Consider the following 9137-nt stretch of genomic DNA (forward strand, 5'->3'; position numbering starts at 1 on the left):
CTCCTCCCGCCTCCCCGGAGGGCCGGGGAGAGGGGTTCGGGGCCCGGCGGGCAGGCAGGCAGGCAGCCCGCGGCTCCCCCCGCCCCACTCCACCTCTAGGCTCCCTCTCAGCTGCGGAGTCTTGTGCGCAAACATTCTGCCTGGTGAGCCCCTGGCATGAAAGTGGTGAGCCAGCCATTGGGCCGCTGCGTAAATGAGTTTGCTCCGGAGCCCTCCATCCTCCCTGCGCTGAGACAACAGATGTGTGAGCCGGAGGCTAGAAAACCTGTGAGGTGGCTCACACTCACTCGGCCTAGAGGGAACACTGCTCCGGAGCCCTCCTTACTGTGCCAAGACAACAATGTGTGAGCCGGAGGCTAAGAAACTGGGAGCTGGCTCACGCTAACTCGGCTTAGAGGGAACCCTGCTCTCCACCCCCACCACCCCCGGCGCCGGCGGGCACAAAGGAGCGCGGGGGGCGTCGGGGCGGCCTTCTTCCCGGCCTCGCCCCCTTTGTTCTCTCTCCTGCCACCCGGTTCCCAGGGGAGGGGGCCGCCGGAGCCGGGCCCCGTCTGATCTTCGCCCTGTTTCCCCGGCAGGGCAGGGCAGGACGCGCGGAAGTGGTCGGGCGACGGAGCGGTCGGTTCCCCGGGGAGCGGCGCGCCTTCCTCTCCGCGGCGGGGCCCGTTTCCCGGGCGAGATGCCCCGGGGGAGGCGGGAGGAGTAGGCGGGCCTGGCCTGGCCTGGCCTGGCCTGGCCCCCCTCGTCACTCACGGTGAGGCTCCCCTTCCTCCCCCGCAGGTTTCTCTCCTGGGTTGCGCCGCAGGTGGCTGCCTTCCCGGGTCTGGGCTCGGGCGGAGCTGCAGAGGTGGCCTTGTTTTGCTTTCGGACTCCCACGTGCAACGATGGGCCGCTGGGCTTGCAAACATCAGGGGGGGAGCGCGGCCTCTTCTGCTCCCAGACAGAAGCTTGGTTGCATGGAGATGGCCCCCTACTCTGGGAGTTTCTTGATTATTTGTGTTTTTTATTCTTCCTAAAATGCATTTATTTTTGAAAATTGGTGGGCGCGGTGGGGGGGGGGGGCATAAGGGATCCTCGCCTAGGGTGCAAAATAAGCTGGGGCCGCCCTGCTTTCCAGCATAACTGGCGGTGTAGTTCAGAGTCCCGGGACCAAGCAGAAGAGAGAGTCGCCCTGTCCCTGCTTTACTTTACTTCTGGCATTCTTTACACAGACCTGAGCACTTAGCAATTATTGGTCCAGCAGAATCTGGCTGATGCTCAAGCAGTGGACAGCAGCCCCCGCCCCTGTTCAGGAGGGAGTGTGCACCGGCAAGTACGGATTTGTTGGAAAATGGGTGACAGCAAACTTGAACGCTGTTGTTTGCCAGGGCTTATTTTCTGGGGGAAGGTGCCAGAGCAAGGCTGTCTGGGAAGGAATGCACTTCTTGGTCCCCAGTACTTTTGCAGTCTGTTGTCAGTGGCGGGGGGCATGTGCCTGGTTGGGGCATTTTAACTGCTTCACATGTTGGCGTTAAATTTCGGACCACTGGCAAAAGACCAGCAGTGGCACAGCTTAATCCATGTGCATGAGAGACAACAGTGCTCATATAAGCCCAGTCCTTGGCGCATTTATTCAGAAGTGTCTGCAGAAGTTCAAGGGGACTTACTCCTAAGTAAGGCTGCACTCTGCCTGGACGTAAAAAGACACATAGCATCATTGCTATGATGCTGCTGTTGAATTGCAACTTGCAATTGTAACACTCTTAATAGAAAGACCACTGAACTCCGTGGGATTGGCTCCTGAGTAAAAGTGTTTGGGGCCGTGTAGTCAGAAATGGGATCAGGGGTGCTTTATTTTCCAAAGCAAAATTCCCATTTCTTAAGATTTGTTGATTCATGGAATGTTTTTTTTGCCAATGTGATGGCGGTCAAGCATGGCAGGTTTCAGAGTTACAGTTGCAGTTTATGAAGTGAACCCCCTCCCCACATCCCCACACCAAATAACCAGTGAATTCTCAAACATAAGTGTCCTAGGAATTGTGTGGGAGATTCTGTGCATGTTTTACTGATTGGGAACCTTGAGTGGGATAGGGGTGGGGATAAAACTTTATAGGGCACTTTTACGCACGCTAAGTAATGCAGTTTCAATCCACTTCTGTGACCATTTGCAGGTGGATTTTGCCATTCCACACATTAAAATCCAGCTGCAAAGTGCACTGCAAGTGCATTATTTAGTATGTGTGAAAGTGCCTCATAGAAGATAAATGTATGAATTCACCAGATTTGTGATTACAGTATCTCTTCCACCATGTCAGAGGTGACATATGAATAATTTCTTTTAGCTTTGGACTTGATTTGACTGGCACTTACCTAACAAGTAATGTAAGTGGTCAGATGCTCCACTGACCTCTGTGGATAAGAGTGAAATTCTGGTGAAGAATGGAGAGCTCCATCCACGGCCCATCAGGCATGGTTCTTTGGCTGCTCTGAAATTTGAATGAACAATTTTCTGAACCTTTTGGGTTCCCCCCTCAAACGTAAACAATGTTTGGAGATGCACATGTCTTTAAATGTTAGCAAGTATTATTCCAGTCAGAATAATTTATGCATAAAACCACACTTCATTTTTCCCTATTCAAACATTTCAGTTCAAGTATTATTGCTCTGGGAACATAATAGTAACATGACATATTTTTAAATTAAAGTAAAAAATGAATGTTCTAAATGAAATCACGCTGCAGTCAGAGTATAGGATGATTTTCTAGACCATTCTCTGAAAAACTTTCTGAGTGGTTTATCTGTGCTGTGTGAACCTTCAGGTTATTATTTTAAATGTTTGTATGGTACTGTTCCTTCCAACAGAAGCAGGACACACAGGAATGTAGCCGCAAAAGCTTTTGTCATCATCAGCTGAAACGGTTTGTGTGTGCTGGGCTGCAAGGACTCCAGAACAGGGCTTCTGTAGTGCCTCTAAGCGCTGTTTTGTGGGTGTGTGTATAGTGCTTCATGTCTGCCTAGTGCTGGTGAAGGGTTTGATCTGAATTCACCTCTAGCAGTGACACTGACCTACCAGCTGTGTAACATTAGTGGGTCTTAATGTGGATCTCTTAATTTTACTACTATTTGTAAAATTTTGAAAAGTTCCAGGCACAAATACTTGCAAGCGAGGTGTGCAATAGTAAACCAATGAATTGTGAATTGTGTTTATTGTGAATTCTGGTTTCATTGCATGCTGCCTCAAGAACCTTGTGCTGAGATGCAGCCTAAACAGATTTTAAAAAGAGGTTGTTTATTTCTTAGCAGGAGAACGTGTGATTCAGAGATTCTGAGGCAGCAAGGCAGGCCGCTAGAGGTTGTGGGAATGGCTCGTTCAGGGTGATCCAGTTAGTCTGTCCTTTACCCTCTGGCCACAGGGTGCAGGGGTGGGGGTGGCGCTGAGTACTGGTGCAGCAGACAGCTGTTCACCCATCACCGTAGCATCAAGCCCTGGCATGGTGGCAAGAGGCCATCACCAGTGATCCCTCTAAGCTGTGGATTCTTGTGAGCAAAAATTCTACTTGGTGAGCTACTGGCATTAAAGTTGTGAGCCAGCGATTTGGCTCCTGCATCAATTAGTTTGCTCTGGAGCCCTCCTTCCTGAGCTAAGAGAAAAATGTGTGAGCTGGAGGTTAAAGAACTGTGAGCTGGCTCACACTAACTCAGCTTAGAGGGAACACTGGCCATCACATGGGGGAATTTTTAGAATTGTGGACTGGGCAGTTCTGTTCTACTTCTGTCAAAAAGTGAGAGGCCTGTAGCTGCTGCAGCAGGGGGCTGAGCTGACTCCTTCACTAGCTTAACAGAAGACTACTTAGTGGTTGGATCAGACCAAAATCAGTTTGGTCCAGCATCCTGTTCCGGTCAGCTAAATGTCCCAGAAGTGTATCCCCAGGGCCTGATATTCAGAGGCACGCTGCCTGTGTAGATGGTGGTTCGTTTTGGTTGTCATGGGCTGTGGGCCGAATAAAGATTTGTCCATCATAATATTTTCTCATCCTTTATAAGAAATGTTCAGCAAGACTTGAAGGCTATTCCTTGATCAGTGTAACTGGTACTACAGACAGTATGCATCTGACTACAAGATTTCGGGGACGAATCAAAGGGGAGAGCTGTGTGCATCCCAGAGGCAGATTTTGAACACTGGATGGTGGTCTAGATTCCATCATGTGTATAGGAATCCCTTAATTGCAGCTCTCCTGAATTAAAAAAAAAGTGGTTAGAGAGTTGGACTAGAATTTGGGAGACCCAGATTCGAATCCCCCTTCCACCATGGAAGTTTGCTGGGTGATCTTGGGCCAGTTATTGTTTCTCAGCCTAACCTATCTCACAGGGTGTAGGTTGTGGGGATAAAATAGATACAGGGAGAATGATGAAATAACTACTTTGGACCCTCTTGGGGAGAACAGTGGGGCATAAGTATCGGAATAAATATTGAGCGTATTTGCTGGAATGTGAAAGTACCAATGCCTGACAAGCAAAGCTGTAAATATACGTGGGACTTCAAAATATGTTGGAAATTGCTGCAGTCAGTGCTTCCTTAGCTTTGCCATTCTGTGTGTGTTCGTGTGTGTGTAAGTAAAGTGCTGTCAAGTTGCAGCCGGCTTATGGAGACCCTCATGGGGTTTTCAAGGCCAGAGACATTGGGAGGTGGTTTTGCCAGGGTCTGCCTCGGTGTGGTGACCCTGGACTTTCTTGCTGGTTGACCATCTAAGTACTAACCAGGGCTTTGCCATCTTGGGAAATAAATAAATAAGTAAAATAAATGTCAAAGTTAAGAAACAAATTTTGCAGTAAAGAAAAGAGAGTGTGTTCTGTGGATAAAAACAATTTGATACTATCACAACAAGATATAGCAGCAGGTTTGGATTTCAGTTTAAAATTCATACAATTGAAAACACTGAATGCTCTTCTTTAATAATATACATTGTAGCATATTAGTTGCTGTCTGAATTATTCACAATAAACACATCCTTTAAAATATGTTGTGTATGTCTGCAGTACATGTAGCCTAGGAATCATCATACGCTAATTCTGTAGGTTATCCATGCAGACAAAAATTATGTAAGACATATAAATGTATGCATTTGAGTGATTAAAACCTTAACTTTAAAAGTATTTTATTCATTTAGAAAGAGAAAATATTTCATGATAGTCTTTTCAGTTCTTCCCATTGGAAAAAGAAAGTTCCAGGTTTTTTCTAGGCCTTTACCTGCCCGTGTAAGCAATAAATTAAACACTGAAAGGTTCCTGTGAGCACAAAGCACTGATCCTGGCTAGGTTGCCTTTCTGTCTGTTCATTCCTACCCCACTTTTCTTCCTGGGGGACACTCGGGATCTTACAAAATAACAGGAAAAAATAAAGTTTCATTGAACATGAAAAAATGCAGCTCTCCAGCAGACTGGGCTGCTTCTGCATCAGCTGGTATGGCCCTGCGTAAGAGCCAAACAAGACATAACGCTTTTTTAAAGAGTTGGGTCCGGATTCTGTGTTTGGGCTTGGAAGTCCACTGCAGGGGAAGGGGAAGGAGGGGCTCCTGCCCCACCGTCAGTGCTGAAACAGCACCTGGGGGGGGGGTGTTATTTGCCTATTTTTGCTGCTCTGCATGAAGCAACAAAAATGGAGAAGTAACTCCACACCTCAGTGCTACTTTGGCTGTTGTGGGGGGAAAGCAGGATCACCTCCCATGGCATCCTTCCCAGCCCCTATGGGATCTGCTTAATTATTTTTTTTTAAGTCATTCTGAACTCTAGTTGGGTTTGGAAACCTGGACTCAAACTCTTTAACGCAAGCGAGCCTTTCGTTTGGCCCTCTGTCACTCTGAGGTGGGCTTGATGGGAGGCCCAAACACCTACTCCAGCAGGAGCACAAAAAAGGTGTGTGTGTGTGTGGGGGATGCTTCTAGGGATATGTAATTCTTCCTTCCCACACACAAAAACTGAACCTTTTCGGCTGGTAAAGCTTGCCTCCAGTTTTAATTTTTTTAAAAAATGTGTGGGGGGGGGATGCTTCTAGGGATATGTCGTTCTTCCTTCCCACACTCAAAAACTGAACCTTTTTGGCTGGTAAAGCTTGTCTCCAGTTTTAATTTTTTTAAAAAATGTGTCTTGGCTGTTGACTGGAAGGCATTGGTCTGAAATAAGTAGATGTTATCCACAAACATACAGTCTGATTAAATCTAAGCAGAGGAGAGAGAGGACTCCCATGAAATGTGTGCATTTAAAAATCTCAAATCTTAGTGTTCACATGGAGCATTGGTATATATCACATAACCCAAGCTTGTGTATGTTAATCTAAGAAGCAAGCCCCACTGTGAGTTTAAATGATTACAGTTTTGGGTTACACCCTTGGAACCCCTGGGTCAGCTCAGAGTCCTAGACTTGACAAGCTCCATTTGAAATGGCGGTCTGGCTCTGTTTTGAAACTTGCACCTTATTATTAATTTTCCATCCTGTCCCTGTGATGGGACTATGACGAGGTTTGTGAGGAAAGGTGGATAGGGGCAAGGCAGCAGAGAAGTCCCCCCCCCCCCCCCGCTATCTGCACATGGCACTTTCTGTGGGCTGGGCCAGGCTTGTGAAGTGGCACTAGAATGCTGGTGCTTACTCAGTCCTTGTTTGCTTTGATCCCCAAGGCTTGGGGCCTGTAACCGTGCACGATGACTGCCTGATCTGCCCAGATTATCACATACCTGGCACCTTACACAAACTCCCCATTTACTCACAACACCTTGTCAGCACAGCTCTGTTGCCCGCTTTCTGTGAAAGAGCCACAAGCCGAGCGACGGCTCCATGCAGGTTGGGTGGACTATGTGTGTGCGCGCGCATGTCATGGTCATTGTTTCTGGGCCCTGGAATTCCAGGGCCTCCCAGATCCTTTGTGGCCCTGAAGTAGAGGCCTCTGTGGCACCAGAGCATCCAGGCCTGTTGCTGCCTCAGTCCCCTGCAACTGCTGGGGGGGGGGGCTCTGGATGTAATAGAGGATTATAATCTTTTAAGGGGTCTGGAAACTTGAGTGACCCAGTGTAATGGGTAGTTAAAGACCCCCCCCAATTATGATGCATAATTAATGCTCAGAATTCACTACCATTTGCATAGGGGCAAGCCCCCAGGTAGGGCTGTTCCCTTACTGCTTTTGGGTGTCCAGCAGGCATTGCAGTGGCCCTTGTGGGAGACAGAATGCAGCTCTAGAGAAATTCTGGAGCGATGTGTTACTAAGCCCTGGCCTCGTGTTTCATGTCCTACAAGCATGGACTACCAAGCATGGACGGCTTCAAAAGGGAATTAGATAAGCATATGGAGCAGAGGTCCATCAGTGGCTATGAGCCACAAGGTATAGATAGGGGCTCTGGGGCAAGTGATGCTCTGTCTTCTTGGTTCGTGGGAGGGGTCAACAGTGGGAGGGGCTTCTGGTGTCCTGGCCCCACTGGTGGACCTCCTGATGGCACCTGGTATTTCTGGCCACTGTGTGATACAGAGTGTTGGACTGGATGGGCCTTTGGCCTGATCCAACATTGGCGTCTCTTATGTTCCTCTCACAAGACTGCCGGCATTGGCTGAGCTGCTGTAATATAATGGAAAGTAGAGTCTGAGAAGCAAGACTCCTAAGATCTGTAGCTGGAACTGCTGAAGGGAAGGGAGGAGCTGCCTCAGTGGATAAGCTACTTGCGGAGGCTCTAATTTTTTTTAAAGAAAAAAACCTTCTATAATACTTTCTTCTCCCTAAATTACAGAATTGTGGAACAATGCATTGGGATATGGTGGGGAAGTAAGCCCAGGGATAGAAAGTTAGGGGTGTGTCCTGTATGTGTGTGTTGTATGTGGAGGGGTGGTAAAGATTTGAAATTCCTAAAAAATTTGAAGCCATAGAAAACTTCCCCTTTGTGGGGAAATTTCTTTTGGGGGGCAGGGAACTAAAATACAGTATATGTAATACTTTGTCACCAAACCTAAACTTACTTTATTGCTTTAACAGCGCAAAAATGCAGCATATAAAATGGTACCACTAGGCATTTATACTATATTTATAGAAATAAATATAGTATAAATGCCTTCATTTTCTGCAAGCAAAATTGCAAATATACCTAGTACTCAAATGAGAGAGCAAGAGATATAAACTGCTGCATTCTATACTATCTGAATCTTAGTTTTTGCCAAACGGTTGGAAAAAGCAAATGTTGAAAACAGAGAAAAACACATTTTGAGCAGAAGGCATCACATCCACAATAAGGCTAGAAGCATATTTAGATATTCACTAAATCACTGAAAATGTGAACTCCTCAATAGTGTATTATCAGTACACATTACAGCATGTTAAGTGTGGACAAAATTACATTTAACCAATAAACATATCCTTGAAAATACATTGTCTATCTGCGGCATGAGCGGCAATTATAGGTTGTCGTACATAAAAATCTTTGTACTATGAATTCTGAGCGAATGCTTAAAAATAATTTTGTTCATTTCAAAAGAGAAACTCTTTCATATGAGTGGTTTTCAGAGCTCCCCCAAATGCCCAATTTGTCATTGGAATAATTAAAAATACTTAATTTTCCCCAGGGTTTTTTAAACCCCTCCCCCCCCCCCCAAGGGGGCATTTTTGTAGCTAGACTAACATGAAGATAAAATCTGACATTGTCAGTATGGGGGTGGCCGGCTGCGTAGATGCCTTTGTGCAGGAACCAAATGCCCACTGGATAGCATACTGCAGGATCTTCTGGGCTGCAATGCCAGAGACCCTTCCAAAGGTTTTGCGAGTTCAGTTTTGCATCCAATTGTGGCCTTTGGCATTATTTTATTTATTTGTTTATTTATTTATTATATTTATACCCCTCCCATCCCGCAAGCGGGCTCAGGGCGGCTAACACTGCGGTACCATGTATACCTAAATGACATAAGACTTAAAACTCTATAAAATATCATAAGCAAATACTTTAAAACATAAATTAACAGTTTCTACTAAAGTGCATACAGTACAACACATTAGACGGCGCGCTTCCAGATCTCATACTACATTATTACACCACTCATCATCCCTCGCGCCGGAAAGCCTGGCGATGTCCAGGACCAGATCTAAGATCCCAGCCTTCACTAGGATCATTGGTGGTAACAGTGGTGGCGGC

At 46.7% G+C, this 9137-nt stretch overlaps 1 protein-coding gene across 4 annotated transcripts in view; it reads left to right on the forward strand.

Moving 5' to 3' along the window:
- The window catches only part of BRD3 (bromodomain containing 3), a 65733-nt gene that overhangs the window by 500 nt on the left and 56096 nt on the right, over nt 1-9137 (forward strand). The window lies entirely within an intron of this gene.

The sequence above is a fragment of the Gekko japonicus genome, unplaced genomic scaffold (genome assembly GCF_001447785.1).
Source record: "Gekko japonicus isolate JY-2015 unplaced genomic scaffold, Gekko_japonicus_V1.1 scaffold427, whole genome shotgun sequence".
Taxonomy (NCBI): domain Eukaryota; kingdom Metazoa; phylum Chordata; class Lepidosauria; order Squamata; family Gekkonidae; genus Gekko; species Gekko japonicus.